Below are 18,847 nucleotides of genomic sequence, written 5' to 3' on the forward strand. Positions count from 1 at the left end.
ATCGTTACGAAATACCTTTTGTTCGTGATTCATTACTCGTGACTCTGACATCATCCGAAGATTCTGGCCCACAAGTGCATGAAGGCTAATGAAATTTTCAAATAAGTGGCGTCAAAATCAATTATGCCTTCGTACGAGAGAAGGTAATTTGAAAACAACACCTCACATCATTTTAACGGTGGAGATTGACGTGCTACGGAGGACTAAAATGTATTGAGTCACCCCTGTAGTCGTGACATTTTTCATCAAACAACTGACGGCGATCCTCCGAGCGGTGATGATTACCTTGGCGCGACGTGAGAGCCCTTCCTGCCGCTTGGATGAACGGACTGAGGGATTTGAGGTGAAGGATTATTATGGGATATTCGTGCGGCCGTGCTATTGATGAAGGCCTCCTTAGCAGCGAGTTGCGGCTGAACCTTTGGAACGGCTAAAATGCTCGATGCGCGCGTACTATGGGAAATTGAAGTGCTTAATGGAGTGTATCTCACATACCATTGGGATATGGTTCTTTATGCCTAAGGACCTCCTGGAATTCGCATTGGAATTTACTCCGACGTATTGAATAAAGATTGTTCACAGCTATCGCATGTGTGACTGTTCGACCGTAAGAATAAAATCTTTTAGTAGGATTTATCGGGAATATATTCCTGCAGATGCCAACATAGTCATAGATACATGCTAACTCATACATAAATGCAGGAATCAAGTCTTTTAGTAGAATTTAGTGAAAATATATTCAAAAAGATGCCAAAATAGATGTACAAACATGCCGGCCTCGATTAAGGTGGGGCAAAGTCCTTGCCTACCAAATCGAAGGTCGAGGGTTCGAATCCCGCCTGGGTAGGTGGTCCCTTTCCAGGCCATGGGTGTTTGTACCCAGCTTCGTTAAAGTTGGAATCTCTGTTGAAAATGCCGTTATGTGCTGTTTCGGAAAAATTTGAAATAAATAAATACATATCTGTTTAAATGAAGTATCTTAGGTGTGCAAGCAAATCATAAAATTAGTGTAATAGATAAGCACTACAACCCTAAGATTGGTATACTGCAGATTTCCTATTTCTCCCTTTCCTAAACTTGTTCCATCGGTTCCCTTGTGATCTTTTTCCTTTTGTCCGTCTTTATCTGCTCCAAGTATTTTTATTTTGGTCATACTTAAGAGAAATTCCCTCAATAAAATTTTCACGCATTCAGTGTCTGATGAAGTAATAAGCGAAGATTGAAGCCCATCCCAATCTCCTAGAGATCGCCTATGTTCCCAGAATGTTGGTGGTTTTCCATGGATACCTTGGAATCGACGTGTGTGTGCTTAGAAATGCTTTGTGGGTAGGTTCAACCTTTTTTACGTCTTCAGCGGAGTAAAAGTTCTCCGGTGGAACATGAGAGGCTTTCGAGGTGCTTTACCTCGCTATCAAAACCCCTTCAGACTGCGTAGACGAGGAGGAAGTAGAGATTTCGCGTTCTATGGGCAAGTCAAGGGGCGGAGGAGTTCTGATATGAAACGATGCTTCGGATGGGGTAAGTACAAGGCGGGGATGGGTTTGAAAGGAGTGGGGGAAATGGGCTACGGAAGGGAGGCAAGGATTTGGCAAGGGTTCTCTTTCAAACCCTACCTCTTCCCCTATGGAGGAAAGGAAGGAATTGGGGCTTTAAATGGATGTTTTTACTGTGAGCTTGGCAAATTTATCGCGGGACAAAAAATAATAGAAATTTCCATGTATTATTATCCTTAATCACAAGCAAATGCATTGCTTTATATCAATCCTACATTTATGTTGTAGAGAAGCACATATATATAAATGCTACAAGCTAAATACAAACCCATACGGGGCTCAGGTCTGGATTTGATTAATCTAGGACTTTATCCCGACACCAAAGGAGGCTGCTATTTACGTATTGCGATGTGTCCCATAAATACCCAGGAATAAATCGACGAATATATGTGCTTGGTAATTGTGGATTGGTTAAGTACTGATGAATTCAATTCGTTTTCTCTAAAAAAAGAAAAGTTCCACCATGGTGGGCTGAAAATGGGCGAGGAAGATATTTTTGTACTGGATTATCACATTTTCACAAACAGTTATAAAATTTAATAAAGGGTCATATCATATGGGAGAAATAAGAAATTTTCATTCTTTACGAGAATAAATTTAACTCCATGGCCTAGCTCATGCGTCCATACCCTAGGGGTAAAAATAACTCACCCATGCAGGAGCTGAACCCCCGTACCTCATGACCAAAAAAAGGAGTCTACCCCAGTACCACGGCCGGCGGTCTGATCTATCCGCAGTGACGGCGAGCATTTCCTACCCAGGGATAGATCAATGCTAGAAAAATGCGTCGGGAGGGTAGGGAGCACCAAGTTGCGCTATCGTTCGTGAACAGCATCCCTGTTTTACTTTGAAAAATGAGTGGCTCTTGAGCTGATTTACCTCTACATCGCAACCCCTTCAGACTGCGTCGACGAAAAAGAGTAAAATATCGAGGATGTTGGGGAGGCGGAGGACTTCTAACATAGAACGAAGGTATGGGGTGAGTGTACATACGGAAGGGAGGCGAAGCGCTCTCCTATACCTCCCAGACATCCCCCAATGAACAGGAATAGAGTTGGTGGGGGAAAGGATGATGTTTTTGCTGAGAACTTACTTTGCCCATTCTTCTCTGTTACATAAATGATAACAATGCGTGAAAATCCCAAATTTTCCAAACGATTTAAAATAATAATAATTACCTCTTTATTTAGCAAGCGAAAGCAATGTATTCATGTCGAATCAAAAACTCTTTCATTTCTATGTGAAATCTACAACGTTTTTTGATTCAACATGAAGTAATTTCACGAAGTCACGCCTCAAAATATCCATTTTACAAATGTATTACTCCTATGTTGCTGATTGAGAAGTTATCTCCAGAACATGTCTGGTAAAATCTTTTCCAAGCGGGATTCGAACTCTAGACCTTGAGGTGAGCTAAGTAATGACTTAGGGTGGTGTTTCTATGGTGAAGTCTGTCGCGAATACCTAGTTGAGATTCTTACGCTGGAAAAATTTCTACTGGGCAGGTAATGCGACATTTGATGATATGTTGGTTTGATGATGAAATATGCACATTTTACGGCGGATCTTAAGTGCTTGTTGTAGTGGTTTACCATGCCAACGCAACCCCCTTCGGTGGCGTAAGTGGAGTAGCGAGTCCCTGAGGAGCGCAGGGTTAGCGGGGCGGAGGACTTTTGACGTAAAATGTAGGCTGGGAAAGGAGAGATTGGGACGGGTGGGGAGGATTTCATTGCATTTAATTTTTCACGTTTTCCCCATAAAAAACATCACACTCATTTTAAAGAAGTGAAATATGGAACTTTTTAGTCTTCTAAAATGCAATCCCATCGCAGTGCACATGCATCTGGGTGCACATGTGCATCCTGGCGGGAATCGAACCCGCGACCTCGTGATAAGAAAGAAAGGAACAGCTGAAATGCCGGCATTATCCTAAAGAGTGGCGTTATGACATGCATACTCAGGGATGCTAGAAAAATGTGTCAAGCTGGGAGGTGTTACGATATTTATGCTTTGCTTTACGACGAATCGTTAGTGGTATTTTAGTACGTTTACCGTGCCAACGCAACCCCTTGATAACAAAGAGGAGCGGGAACTGTAGGAGGACTATAGCATAAGCGGCATTTACGCGTAGTAACATGTTATATAAACATGTTACATTTAACATGTTTAACGAAAAAGGTACAAATTCGTGTAACATGTTTCATATGACATTGTGTTATAATACAAAAAAATCGTGTTATACAACAAGTTTTTCATAGCATAATGTTACATGTTAAATGTCATACGGATTCGTAACCTTTTCGTAAAACATGTTATATGTAACTTGTTTACTTAACACGTTATTCAGTGTAAATCCACCTTTAAAGGCACTGAATATACTCGAATAGCGATTATTAGTTCATTTCTCTTCAACAGTTCACTTTCATAATTGTCTCGCACTCTGCAAAATATGTCTACGTAATATTTATGACATTTTCATGCTATAATGAAGTACAGGAAAAAACTTATGTTAACTGAGTATTATCATTATTCGCAAACACTCGGGAAATTTGTATTGTGTATTTGCCTTGAAATACACGGGAAAATAAGGACCTCTGCTATGAAACGAAGGTATGTGCGGGTGGAGGGAGGACTACAAATTACGTCTACATACTATTTATAACATTCCAGTATCTCTATATGCTCTGTATCACTACTTAGTACCGAAAAAAAACTTTGTTGACTAGCCTTGGCGGATTTTTGTCGGCTAAAGTTAACTGTGCGTTATTCGGTATGTGTAAGCATAGTAGGGGAGGCGGAGGACTTTTGATATAAAACGAAGGTAAGTGGGGGATGTGAGGCGGGGGTGGAGGGAGGAAATAAGGGGAAGGGACTTGTGGAAGGGAAACAACGTTTTGCGAAGGGTTCCCCTCCCGCCCTCACTTCAGGAGGGGTGCGAATGGGGCGAGGAGAGGGGAGGGGGAGAGAAGGGGAGGTTGCGCGATTTGGAGGGGCGGGGGATCGCGGCGTGGCGTGGTGGCGTGGTGGAAGGGGGAGGCGCATGGCGGGGGGAAGGCGTGGTGGTGGTGGTCTTGTCTGTCCGTTCGTCTGTGTGTGTGCTATGTTTTGGAGGGAGGTGGCTGACTGAGAGGAGTCGGCGCACAGCACAGTGCATTCTCCGCTGCTCCCTGTAGTGTGTAGTGTGCCTCCGGGCGACGTCGTTGTGTCCGTCGCGGCGAATAAACCCGCGATGAATGGTTCCGACGAGGGAACCGCCTGCCCTCCTCGCCATTCCTGCTGCTCCTGCTATTCTCTCGCCTTCTGCCAGTATCGCGGTGAGTAAAACAACTCCTCGCAGTGCTTAAACCCCTCATTCGAGTACTTCAGGACGTGAAAGGCCCTACCGTAATCAACGTGTACCTCGTGGTGGGATGAATGAACGTGGAACGCGAGAATGAGAACCTCAAAAAACACAGGGATGGCATGCAACACACCGTCCACCTTTCGTATTGTTTGTTGTACCCTGACCATGCGGTTTATCGAGGCTCATTCATGTGTTCCCTCATAAGGTACACGCTGATAGCCTTCAGCAAATTGGAGTTTTCGTGATTGGGCATTCTTGCATGCAACTTATTTAAACTTTTTTGAGTGTCGTTCTTTGATATATATTTTTTGAACCTGCGGCCGAAATTTTATCATTGTTCAATTTAGACATTCTCGTGCCCTTGTAGAATACGTCTCCAGCTATCTCAACTCATTCCCCTCTATATTTCCCTGCCTCCAAAACTATGTCCTTGTTTACAACGCCCCTACGCTGCAAGTGTTCCACCGGCTTGTTCAAATGTGCCGCGTAAACTGCTGCATAGCAACGATGCGTCGAAATAGTGATAAAACTCTTTCCTGGAGCATTTTCACTATTTCGACGCTAAGATATGGAGTCTATTTAAGGACTATGAAAAGACGTGGTATTTGACCAACACCAATGGAAAAGAAGGTTCAACAATAGGTATGCATTGCAAGCGAGGACACTTTAGCTCCTCGGTGAAACCGATTCAGCAAAGAGCTGGAGTACTGTAGATATGTACTGTATATGACGATCATCCAAGGAAACAAAAGTTGAAAAAAAGCCTTCTCCATAAGGGTATTGGTGGCTATTTAGGAAGGCCTTCACAACAAAAAGCTGTTCGAAAGGGAGACCGCGAGAAACGCGAGATGATGGACCACCACTCTACTATTATCTTCAGGAAGGCCTTCGGATTGTCCATGATGAAGAAAATTACGAAATTTCGACGGAAGAAATAGCCTGAGGATTTTCCAAACATGCCATCTTAAAGTGTTCTGACTAGCCAAGTTTTTTACGCCAAGCCCACGAATTGCTTTGTGTTAAGCCATTTACTATCCTGTGTCCCTGTCGAGACACTTTGTGCTCCGCGTTGTTCCGGACTCATGAGAATCGTGTGCGATCTTTCGCACAAACACGACCACACTGTTAAGCCGACGACGTAAACAAACATGTGGAAGGGCTGCGGACGGATCGTAAAATTCTTTCGAGTGGTTTTATTTTGACGACCTTGGTGTGTGCTACTGTGAAGCTCCAGATGGACCAAGAGGCCTCCCTCCTAGAAAGTAGACGACAGGACCATAGGACACATAACCAACGCGTAAAGTGTGAGGTCTGCCAATTTTTATTGAAGAAACACTGGAAATTCTTTTCCTCCGAAGTTTTCATTTTAAGGATTTGCTAGTTAAGAAATCACTTGAATATTTCTCATGAAATGTATTATCCGATGGCCAAATAAATTAGGAAATAAATTCTTCGAAATTACTCAATGGAGTTAAAGGAAAAGCATCGGTTTTGGTATTTTTATACTGCTTTCATTGGCTTTCGAAATATTCTTTTCTTTGCAATTTTTCGAAATCAGTAATTCACTTCAATACGTCCTTTCACACTTGCATTGAGATTATTTTTAATGCCCTTAAAACTAGTCTGGAAAAGAATAGATTTTGTGTTTTTTTACGCTCGAGCTTATCTTGTTAAGGCATATATCAACCCTCCCTCTTCCATCCAATAATCAATTTCCAGGGATTAAATTCTTGCGGCAAAGATCAATGGGTGCCAGTCTACTAATGTAACTCCGTACTATCTTATTAGATCCTAAGGAGTTCCTGAGGTGGGCAGGTGGAGGTGTTTGTGGTACAGAACTCGTAGATTCAAAGAGAAATCCCTCTTGTGGCTTCTTTATGTCACCAAACGGAGCGAAGAGAAGATAAGCAGTAGGTTAAGGTCGTTTTACACAGCGCACTCTTGTGTGTACAGTTTCGTATCGTCTAGCGTGCTTGAGAAAACTTAGTTCAGCGGCTATTTTTTACCTCATGTGTTTTCCCTTTTGTTTTTCCTTAAGCCAGTTTTTATCACATTACGAGATTCAATTTTCGCTGCACCTCTGCACGAACAAAATAATCGCATTTCATAATGCGTTTGCTTAAATGCTTTGAGTTTAACTTGCTAAGAACTGGAGTTTAACTTGCTAGAAAATTGGACATTTTTGCGGCTCCCACTCATGCATTCGTGCATTAGCTATCAAAAGTTGTCACTTCAACGATGCACTTCAAGCGATGCAATTTTCGCTGCTCTCCATTACGTGGCGAATCCAAATGCACATTAAAATGCATCGTGTTCAGCGTGCAGGAGAGAAATTAGAACATAGGCTGTCTGCCGATTTCCTATTTATGCATTTTCTCATTCTTTTCCGTAATTTTTCACGTTTTACCGCAATGTCTACTCCCCCGCAGCACTCGCTTCATAGTGTTCACTGTTCAACACGGCCTTCGTAACTCTTTTTACTCGTCTCACAGTGTTGATATTCATACTCGCTCCACTTCGCTCCGTGTTCCTCACGCGTGCCGAGGAAAAGGATGTCTCCATGGCGACCACTCCGCGCGCTCTCCGGGGTACAGCATCATCATCCAAGGGCGTCGTCATAACAACAACCCTCTCCCTGCCTGGCCGGTTGTGAGAGCGGGCGCGGCGCTCGTCTTTCGCTTGTTTTTCGCGCAGTCTCCGAGCGCCGGCACTCGCTCACTCCTCCCAATCTCACGGCAAGAGCGCGTGCGAAGCGGCAGGAATCGATGCCGAAAGGGTCTCTCTCTCTCCCCGTGTGTACCCGCCTGCCCTGCCGTCTCATTCGCCCGTGAACGTTCGCCATCCAGCTCAGTTTACTCAGGGGATGGCCCGAGAGGCCCGACTCCGGGAGATCAAGGGAGAGAAAATATGTGTTTGGTGGCAGTCGATAATTCGTGATTCCAGCCAACTACACGCCAACTACCGGTCGAAAGTAGAATCACTGGTCCGGGTATACTTTTGCGCACGGCTCATTCAGAAAAGGTTCTTCTGAGGAGAAGTAGTGTCGTTTGCTTGCGATGGAGAATATTCCGATGACTTTTTCTCCAAGAAAAGGGAAATCTAACAAGAATTGCTGTGTGCCACAGTGTTCTTTAAGGCCTGTAGGGACATCGTAGTTCGATTTCACGAATTTCCAAAGCCAGGCGATGTTTTCTATCGCAGGAATGATTGGTGTGAGATGGAGAAGGGCGATCGACGGAATTTGTGGATCCACCGGCTGAAAATCGGGAAAAAGGTGACGAAGAGCATGGTGGTGTGTTCTTTGCACTTCATAAAGAACGATTATATATTACCGGGTACGTATACATTTTTCTATTTCACTTTTTTCTCTTAATTTGTTTCAACGTGGCTGAGATCACGTTGTGAAGTCGATGCGAATGTTAACCTCCTTGTAGTTATCTATGTTTTAACGTGTTCTTTCTCAATAGATTTTCCAGCAAGACATCGATTTTTGAAGGGATGTGCTGTCCCGTCTATGAATTTACCAATATCGTCGATAGAAAAATCTCCAGTTTGAGTACACAGACGGCATGGACGACGAGGAGAGCCAATTAAGGTAGGTATTTCAAAGGAATGTATTATTTAATCTTGTAGTTTTCAGCCGTATATTAAAAATCAAAATTCATTGATTAGCAACCATAGTTAAGGCTGAAACTAATGCGAGCATAGGTGGGCCAACTGTCTAACTGAGTAGTAACAAGGAAGTGGTTATTAGCTGTTTTGGTTATAGAGTGCTGAACTTGCTATCTTTCTCGTATTTAGTGGTTGTGGTAGTATATTGGGACACTACATAAGTTGTGATTTTTTCGAATGAATTGTGGCTTGGAAGTGCAGCCCTATTTTTTTACAGATGTTTAAAAACGTTGCCGATAATTAAAAGTGCATACATCATGCAAAAGGTTGCATTATACCAGCGTGATGTGATGCAGCTATTGAAAAAAATGTATATGGATTTGAAATCTTGCAGTCTACCACCATATTTAGATATTTTAGGTTTTCAACTAGAGGCATGTAATTTAGATAAATATGGGAACGGTCAATCTTGAGTAATTGCGTGAGTAACACAAGAGAAATTGTTAGAAAAATAACAAATTATGGTATTTATGGTTATTCAAAAATAAAGTTTCCACTAAGGCCATACACTTGGTTGTTTACCTATTGGCCAAATTTCTATGGCATCAACTTATCGGATTGAAAAAATGTTTTCATATTTTATATTATCGTTTTATCTCTTATAATTTGGATAAAGATCAGTTTACATATTACTGTAGAGAACTAAATCTTCAGTCGTTTCTTTGGTCCATCTTAGCTAAGTATTACCAAATTCAGCACTGAAAGATGGTTAGCATTTCATGTGTCTCACAGTAACAAACTCAGTTTCACTTACAAATGATGATCATTAAAAGCTTTTATTAATTTTATGGAATTTATACTTAAAAGTCCCTAATGTGTCATTTACCTTAAACAATGAGGAAGGGGAACAGGAAATTTTTCGTTTTGGCCTCATCTTTTTAGTTGTCTCAATTGCCCGAATTCATAGGGATTTGGAAAGAGTTTCACTGAGGACATTTGTCATTTACCATTCTTCTATGAGGGATCTTTTCCGTGTTATTGTTTTTTACCAATGCCAAGTACTGTTTTGAATCATTGTAATCTGGTTATTTTTTATTTAGATCCAAAGTGGAGGGTTTGTGGAGGCAGTTGCTGAGTGTGATGAGGCCGATATCCACCAGATTATTGCAAGCCCCATTGATGAGCCCACTAAAGATTTTTCGATGTAAACTCAAGAGGTTGCAGCTGCTGAGGCCCTGATATCCATTGGAAATGGAGATGTTAGGGGTGTACAATGTAGTATTGGCACTCAATGTGTGAATGAGACAAGGGATTTTGGGTGCCAGGTAACTAGTGGTGACTTTCACTCGACGGTGGCTGACATGATCGTCAGTGAGAGGAACCTATACACGATGACTGGCCTCGATTCCTTTCTGCAATTGGCCAGTTTAGTTACTTTGTTTTCGGAACTTCAGCCTGACAACATGAGGTACTTCTTAAACAACTAGTGCAAAATAATTTTATCGCTCACGAAAATGAAGCTAAACTTATCCTTTGCCGTGCTGGCACATATTTTACACATTGTATGGCAGTATATAATATTTTTTTTTCATTGTTTTGCCTTCCTTAAAAAGGGGGATGAATGACATTAGTTCCATGGTGTAACTCGGCTGTTATTGAAGTCTAAATCTAGTTTGAACATTGTAAATCAGCCCAGATATTACCATCGTATAATTGTGGGGAGTTATACCACTTGGACATATTTTACTTATTGTATTGCACTGTATTATATATTTTGTCATTCTGTCTTCATTAATGTACCACAAACTTCCATATCAAGTGTATTTTTTTGCATTGTTTTGCCTTCCTAATAAAGAAGGATAAATATCATTTATTCCATTTTGAAAACTGGCTGTTATTAAAATCTAAATCTAGTTTGAACATTGTAAATCATCCAAGATATGACTACAACTGTTGGATATTACACCACTTGGCATATTTTACTTATTGTATTGCTTTGTACTATATTTTTTTTATTCCATGGTTTTATAATGTACTTAAACCACGTACTTCCGCATCAAGTGTACCATGAATGATAATGTTGTCAATGCTAATCATGTCATTTGTATATTATCTTTGTATACATCTCCCATTTGATGTCTCCGACTTCTTTGGAAAACATATATCGACTGATATAAATTTTGTTATCTTGTTTCATTTAACTCCTTCAAGACCCCAGTTGCTTGCTGTCCATGTCACCAAGGTTACCTCTTTTGCATGTTAGAATGTATTTCTAATGTTCTCTATTTAGCTTACTGTGAATGACATCTTTTTCACTCCATACTCCTTTTGAGGGAAGAAGGTACGTATTCCATGCAGGGACAATGGGCGTACATAAAATACATGAATTTCTTTTTATCTGCGCATATTTTCTGAGAAACAGATGCCATTATGGAAAAGCATTGGTCTAACCTTTGGGGGTATAATTGGTCTTAGCTAAAGGGGCTGCTGGTATCTCATGGGTCTGGGGAGGGAGGGGATAAATCCGCCTATGTGTCAGTATGTGGTTGTATTGCTGTCATCTATGATGAATTGATGATTTCATACAGGTAGGTTAGTTCTGTACATTTTTCAGTGGGCCCAATTTTAATCCTTAATCTGAGTATTTACATGTATAATTGCAGTCATATACGACCAGTGAATTGTTTAGGTAATACCTAACTATTTATCTTTCGGCTTCATTATAGTTTTTGATCGAAGCTGTAACTTTATTTATTTTTTTTATTCGAGGCATAGGATAGAGAATTGAAGGATATGTACCAGAGAAAGAGGTCAGTGTAGCCCAAAGTGGTCGTGGTCTATGGTTAAAACAGCTCCTCTTTAAGGTACCTGGCACAAAAGTTTTCTCCATTCAGTTATATCCCAACAAAAACAATTTAAATGTAAATTTAATTTATTTTGAAATTAGTAAGAAGCTTGAAATTTCTCCTTTATGACTGCTTATTTGTTAAATTTCTTTCCTTCATATTAGCTTTCTTCTGCCATAATTGTATGGTACTCTTACCACTGACTTGATGGACACTGCAACATCCACAAACTAGTAATAAATGATTGGCATTTTTTGCATTATTATTCATGAATAATAAGGTTAAATTAATGTAGCATAACATTATTAACCATTAATAGCTACTAATGTAACTGGGTTGTCTACGAATGGTTTCTACCTATTCCTAAACAATTCCCGCTTTGCGAGAACAATCAAACTTCCGGATCTCGATTTTTTCATCAATTGTTAGGCTAATGAGACCGTTTATTTGAAGCGGTACCTTGGTAAGGCCACTTTTTTGAAGAACAAGAGCCATTATTTTTAATTGACAGCCATTTCCTTGGTGAAGCCCCACAGTGATCACCAAACCCGCGTTTAAAATGCTCTCCCCTTCAAAGATATTTCGTTGGCTGCAATTTCCACCCAAATAACGCACAATTTCTTAGTAGGTCACAAAAACTTTGCTACTCATGTTCCTTAGAATACAATTTAGTCCGAAAACGAAGAACGGTGCCGATATGCGCAATCGAATCCACAGCAATAAGGAGAATCACGGAGATTGCAATTGAAATGTGTTGTTATTCACGAGAAGTATACCCGGACTGACGGCCATTTTGGATTATGACGTCAGCGACGACAGCGCCGCTAGTGGTGATTTGGTTTCCGAATATATGGTTGTGCGTGCCGAATCATTCCGATCGGTTCTCATTCCGAACGGTTCTCATTCCAAACGTTTCCTATTCCAAACGGTTCTCATTCCGATCGGTTCTCATTCCAATCTGTTTTCATTCCGATATATTTTCATTCCGATCGGTTCTCACTCCGAACGGTTCTCATTCCGAACGGTTCTCATTCCGAACGGTTCTCATTCCAAATGATTCTCATTCCGAACGGTTGATTCCGTTTGGTTGCAATACTATCGGAATTAGATGCATATGAAAACTTTCACTCCGAAGGCCGATACGAAATTTCATGTCGTCATCAGAATGAAAAAATTGAAACACAGCTAATTCTGAACGCGTTGCCAACGAATCGAAATCAAGTTCGGAATGAAAACCGCTCGGAATCATTCTCATCAGTTTTAATCACACCCAACCAGGGGGAGAAAATGTGTCCAGGGACAGTCGATAGTCTGGGGGTGGGGGGTGTGCTTTACACTGTTCGGAATTATCCCGATCGGTTTTTAACTCGAACGGTTAATTCCGATCGGTTTGCAATGGGCTGTTTTATGTGAGACCACCAATTTTTGCTCTATCGTAGCCACCAGTTGCAATTGAAAATTATCCCTGTCGCCTCTAACTGCGTGGGCTCATACCGTCATCGCAATGAAAATTTTCCAACACAACACATTTCGATAACACTGCAAATCAACCGTTGTTGTGATTGATATTAGATGATTTGTGTTGTAATAGTCATTATATTCATATCTGCGATTCTGTTGTAACCCTACTTGAGCGTAGTAATAGTAAATGACGGCACTGTATAGGTGTGATGGCTTGGTGTTATGGTATTGGTTTCCCATTCACGAAGTACCAGATCAGAAGATATATATCTGGAGATTTCTTTGGTGTAGCAATAGTTATGCTGGATTGCTATGTGGCTAGAATTTTTAAGTAAACCTATAAATCTGTCTCTCGGTTGGACGTCAAACCATTTTTGTGGCGTTTAATAGTAAGAGTGTATCAATGTGACACCGGTTTTTTTTACCATTTCTTCATTTAGAGGATTATTTATTATTTCATTTCAAAAGGTTAAAGTTCTGATTCGAATTTTTCCAGGTGCACCGCTTTCAAATGCTTATGCCGGTAAGAATATTTATGATAAATAAGTAAGGGAATTCCCCGAACTGACATGTCTTCCATTATATTACACACTCTTCACCCATTATCCTTTCTCCTATTAATATTCCCACCGCCTCGGTTCGCGCCTTCTGTTACTCTTCTGTTTTTTCAATGTTTACGTTCGTGTCATTGTTTACTGCGTGTCGCACCCAGGCATTGATACGAATGAAAAGTGGGATGAGGATGAAAGTGGCCTTATTCCCAACACTCGCATATTCACCATGGAAACCGAAGGGACATTCTTGCTTCTGACGTCTCGTCTTCCGTCACATTTTTTTCATTCAAATCTTTTTTCCCATCTTTCAATATAAAGGTGGTAGGCGGTTGTTCCGAGGTCGTCCATAAACATACATGAGGCGCATATCATACTCTTGAGGTTAAAAAAAATACTTTTTTTCGCTTTTGCCAAAATTCCCAACTTTGAACGATTGGGTAGATGTGAGATTTCGCTAAGAAATATTACCCTTTTCCTTGAATATTTTCTATCACCTATGGTATTGTGAAGTCTTTCAGCAAATGGTAATGATACGCTTTCTTGTGTTTTCCGATTGAGTTTCCAAAAAGTATGTCCACAATCACATTGTCGAAACATGCCTGGTGGCTACGATAGAGCGAAAATTGGTGGTCTCACATAAAACAGCGAAAGTGTCCCAAGAATCGATTTCGAGAGAGTAGAGGATAAAGAATTCGGAATCATTAAAAAATGAAACCGCAGAAATCGTTTTCAGTACTGGCCATCGAGAATTCGGCAAAAAAGTGAAAATTTCCTCGATTATTTCATAATTTTAGATAAATAAACCATGAAACAAGATCGAGAGAAGTTGAAAGAATGGCAAGCCTGTCCATCTATTACATACCAGTGTTACCTCTTAGTGTTTGAATTATTAGGAACTTTATTTAGACCCACAGCTTAATACCTTAGTGTCTTTCATGAGAATTGAGGGAATTTCATAAAAAAATATTTTCTAGCCATAAATATATGTATGTATTTATATGCCTAATGAAATGGAATTATTGATTTATAACCGTGAATAAGGATATTCTAGATTAGCAGTTATAAATTTGTCACACATTTTGCAGGATTTAGTCATATTTGAGATACGTCTAAGTACATTACAATCGGGACATATTGAAAAACAGCGAAGGTTGCTTGAAATTTTGTTGTCAGAATCCATAAAATATATAGGTTGCCTGTATTGCAATTAACCTAGTACCTCGGTAAATATAAGTAAAGAATAATTTCAAAATAAAACATGAATAGTCATTAAATTTTTGGATCTGGAGGCGCCGAAATCAAATGTATTTCCCCTTGTCACTCCCATTGTGTCTAGGTATTTTTCTTTGTTTACATTCATGTATAGTATTATTTTCTGCATAGCATAATCCTAGAATTAGTTAACTTCAGCCCTTTGTTTCACCTATCCTTTTGCAATTACATTTACTTCCAAAATGCCCTAATTCCTACTATCTTTCTTAATTTGTCTCAGGTCCTATGCGCAGTCAATGGGCGATTTTACTTTAGAATTGCCATTAATTAAGTTTCGCACGCATCGGTCGTGTAATCCACAGATGTCTATCAATGCACAGACATTCATTTGCCACTGCACTAAAGAACATGCATGAATTTCTTCTGTTCTTCGTCCAATGAAAGCGAAAAATGTAAATGCAAATCGCCATTCTCATAAATAAAATAGTATCAGGGCGGCCATCTCTCCCGTAGGCAAGTGATTCTTCGTTTGATGATGAGGAAGGAGAGAGACATGAGGTAAGGCAGATTAAACTGTGGACGATTGTGTCAGAGTGTGAAAGAGCCATCGAGTGGCCAGCGGTGAAGATTAAGGAGCGTGTGGAAATGAGTCAAATAATGAGAGGCTGATTGCGGTGCTCAGTGGGCAATTCCAGAACATAATGAGGGAGTGCGGCATGGCCAATCGGAGAATGGGAAATTGGAGAGTGAAATGGGACGGCCCATTTGACTGTGCATCTCCGTGAGTGCGTAGAAGAATAATATCACATTATGGCAAAGTATGAGGAATTATGGGTGATGGCGAGCGGGAAGCTGAGCCCTAGCAGTAGCGCGAAGGTATTCTGAGAATTACTTGGAAAACAATTTCTTCACGGAAATGAGCAGACTTTTTTTTCTTCTGAATCAATTCAATCACTCTTTTGTGAGCAGATTCGACCAGTAACTTCTCAAGGCTAAGCTTTATCCTTCGGATGCAAGATATCTTGACAATTGTAACTCCTATTGGACAGAGCTTTAAATTAAATATCAATGAATGGCTTCCAAACACGGTTACCCGGTGCTGTAAAGAATAATCTTTTTTCAAACTAAATATAAACATAAACACAAACAAAAGAGAGGTATTCAGTAACGCCTGATATTTTATGCTTGAATATTTGTCCATTTTATGCAGACTTTTAGAGTGTAAGCCGGAATAAGGTATCATCTTCAGATCTATTTTTGCAGGGGAATTATAACTGATGCTCCTTTCGCTCTGGGTTCTCAAAATTTTAGCAGGTGCATTTGAAACCGTTTCTCATTAATACCCGTGCGTTAATAGTGCAAATTGACCACTCACATTGAAAACCGCAATTAGGGAAGAGAAATTCGGTCTTACGCTGGCGGCCAAGATTGAAAACACCGTAGTGACACGTCTTGCTCCCATATATCGACCTTTCGGTGACAACGAAGACTGATGAATGGGCGTTTGCGTCTTTAAAGAGGTGTGCGTTGTATCTGGGAGTTTGTGTATTTTTTATGAAAATTTTTTGCCACCATTAAATCTGAAAATTGCGTGTATACATTGGTAGGTTTTTATATGTGCAATTTTTTAAAAGTCTTAACTTTATAAAATTTTCAAGGAAAATTCAAATTTTTAAGAATTAATCCGAATTCATGTTGCTTCTACGTTGGCACCGACGAATCAAATTCCATGGCGCCTCTTCCCATTTACCTTTAGATATCGAAAGGAGAGTAAATTCGGCGTCATAATCGACCCGTATCAAAGTCTGTCCCTCATGGCCCTCAAAGCAAAGATATTGACTCGTCATATCTTCTGACGCCAAAGCGTTTATCGGGGCTTTTGAGCTTACCAATCGTAAGTCAAACTGGGCACCATGTGTGCGCCCTTGTAAACCCTATCGTCCCTTCGACCTGCAGTATGATGAGGTTCCCGAAATGTTTCAACGCACGTTTTATCCAATTTTATTCTCGGAACTGCCTCGGGCATTTTTTCTTTTGATCCCTACCTTTCTTTGCGGGCAGAACAGCGTACGTGATCCGAGGGGAACCTCTTCTCAATGGACGTAGCCTTTTTTTTATATATATAGAGCGTTTCCCTTCGCGTGACAAAGTGAAATATATGATTAGCTTATTTTCGCTTCGGCGAGCAATTTTTGTCTCTGATGTAATTTCGCTCGGGAAACTAAAGGATCGAAACGAAAGGAAGATATCCGAACGTACGCTCTGGAATTTTCAGGTCAAGGAGAAATTACATTTTTCGACACGATGGAAAGGCAGTGGATCTCGAAGTTACCGCAGAAACTTTGGAAGGCAATCAAAATATTACGACAGAAAAACATCGCAACGTATTTTATTTGGTTCCATGAAATCTCTTATTGAGGCTTCATATTGTTTATTGCAAAGGAATGTCAAGTTCGCTTTCGTTTTCAGTTACATTTATCATGAATGATCCTGTAATGCTGCTTAACACGTGACTAATCTGTCTTTTTTTGATAAGACATAAATATTGATTATATATTTAAGTAAGTCTTTAATGCCTAAGTACAAATTCTAAATTTCATAAAGCCACTTCTCATGGTCAGAATTATATAACTTACCCACTTCCCTCTTTCCGAGAAGGATACTTCTTTTTTGCCCTTCGCCTTTTTATTTGAGTTTGAGAATGAATTAAGAGAATTTGGAAGCCAATATCATCGACGTGAAGTAATAGATCAAAAACATGAAACTAAGCCATGCATTTTCAGCAGAAGATTTTTATAGCTTTTCTAGATGTTTCATCGAATAGGGTTTTTCTCTGGGATATTTTTTTCTCATTACCTTTGCATCACCTCTTTATATGTGCGTTGAAGTTATCATTTAATTCTGGCCTTACATTGAAAATTTGTTTCCTAGAACCGTCAAATAATTTTAAAAGAAAATATTTATACAAGAACTTGTTCCAGAGAACAAAATTTCTAATAACTATATGTACAATGAAGCAGTGGTGGATGTATGGGGGAGCTAAGGGGGATATGGCGCCCTCTCGGGGTATCCAATTTACACTAGATGGAATGGTAATTTTTTTCAACCCCCACTACTGCTAGAATTTAAACCCCCCACTTAGCACTATCCTGGATCCACCACTGCTAAGGAGTAGCGTGAACTGGCTATTTTTCGTTCGAATTTCACTTATCACAGTGGGTAATACATGATTCAAGATAGAAAACAGTAGAAAAATATGTTTCATATTGTAGTGAGCGGTAGCTAATAATAATGTGTCGTAGAATACCTACATGCAAGCACCGGCGTATTATAATCTTCAAAATCTTCTCATCGAGATTTCCTTCAATTGGGAAGCAATGACTAACCGTAGCACTCCGCCTCGGCCTTTATGAGTCTGACATTGATATGTCGTCGAAGTTCGAGGCGTGCTATAATTATTTCTGCCAGACAAGAGATAATTTTGATTTATCACTCTTCCATTCAGTAGCCTTTCATATTATATTGATTGCTCCAGACTCAATGAATTCGATTGTTTCGGTGTCTGTCCTTTTTTACGAGAAAGTATCGCTCTTGACCCGATCTTGCAGTTATCTCAAATGGACTCTGAATATTTGCGGACCACTATCGCGACTGGTACAGGATTTTCGATAATTTTGATTTATGATGCTTATTCTTCCAAATCGCCTTTAATAATGCCCTTCCAACAAAGCTCATCGCGTTTTTTAATTTCATTTTCGTGACGTAATACTTTAAACTTCTATTTAAGGTAAATGCTCCTGCCGGGTTTGGAGAATTTGACTGATCGGGTTAAAAGGGCACCTCAATTCCATTCTTCTGGCGGTATTTTATATTTTTTTCGCATCCTATATCTATTTTTAAAAACTGTCTGAAATATTTAAATTTTTAGGGTACAAAGAAAATAATATCACCAGAATTTAACTCCATGTACTTAGCTAAATTTTAGAAAATTTTTAATCAGAAATATTGAGGTAAAATGTTTAAACTTCATAATGCTCAAAATGTAATATTTTATATATCTTGAAACTTCGTAGTGATGGCTTAATTTGTAAACAAATAATACGTCAAGATAAAAGATCGTTCGAGCTGGAACGTCTCGTCCCCCTAACTCCGGGTTTCTGGAAATCGTAAACTTAGAAACTCGTTTTCTTCGACGCTACTCCAATTTACTCCTTATAATGTCATTCAAATTACCCCTCAGATGTTTTCGTCTTTGTGATCTGCCAC

At 40.0% G+C, this 18,847-nt stretch overlaps 1 protein-coding gene across 1 annotated transcript in view; it reads left to right on the top strand.

Annotated features, from left to right (window-relative positions):
• The first annotated feature begins 4,692 nt into the window (after positions 1–4,692).
• Positions 4,693–18,847, top strand: part of LOC124159657 — a 204,636-nt gene continuing 190,481 nt past the window's right edge. The window contains exon 1 of the mRNA XM_046535567.1: positions 4,693–4,867. The gene's annotated coding sequence lies outside the window, so the exon portion shown is untranslated. The remainder of the gene's footprint in view (positions 4,868–18,847) is intronic.

The sequence above is a fragment of the Ischnura elegans genome, chromosome 5 (assembly GCF_921293095.1).
Source record: "Ischnura elegans chromosome 5, ioIscEleg1.1, whole genome shotgun sequence".
Classification (NCBI taxonomy): Eukaryota; Metazoa; Arthropoda; class Insecta; order Odonata; family Coenagrionidae; genus Ischnura; species Ischnura elegans.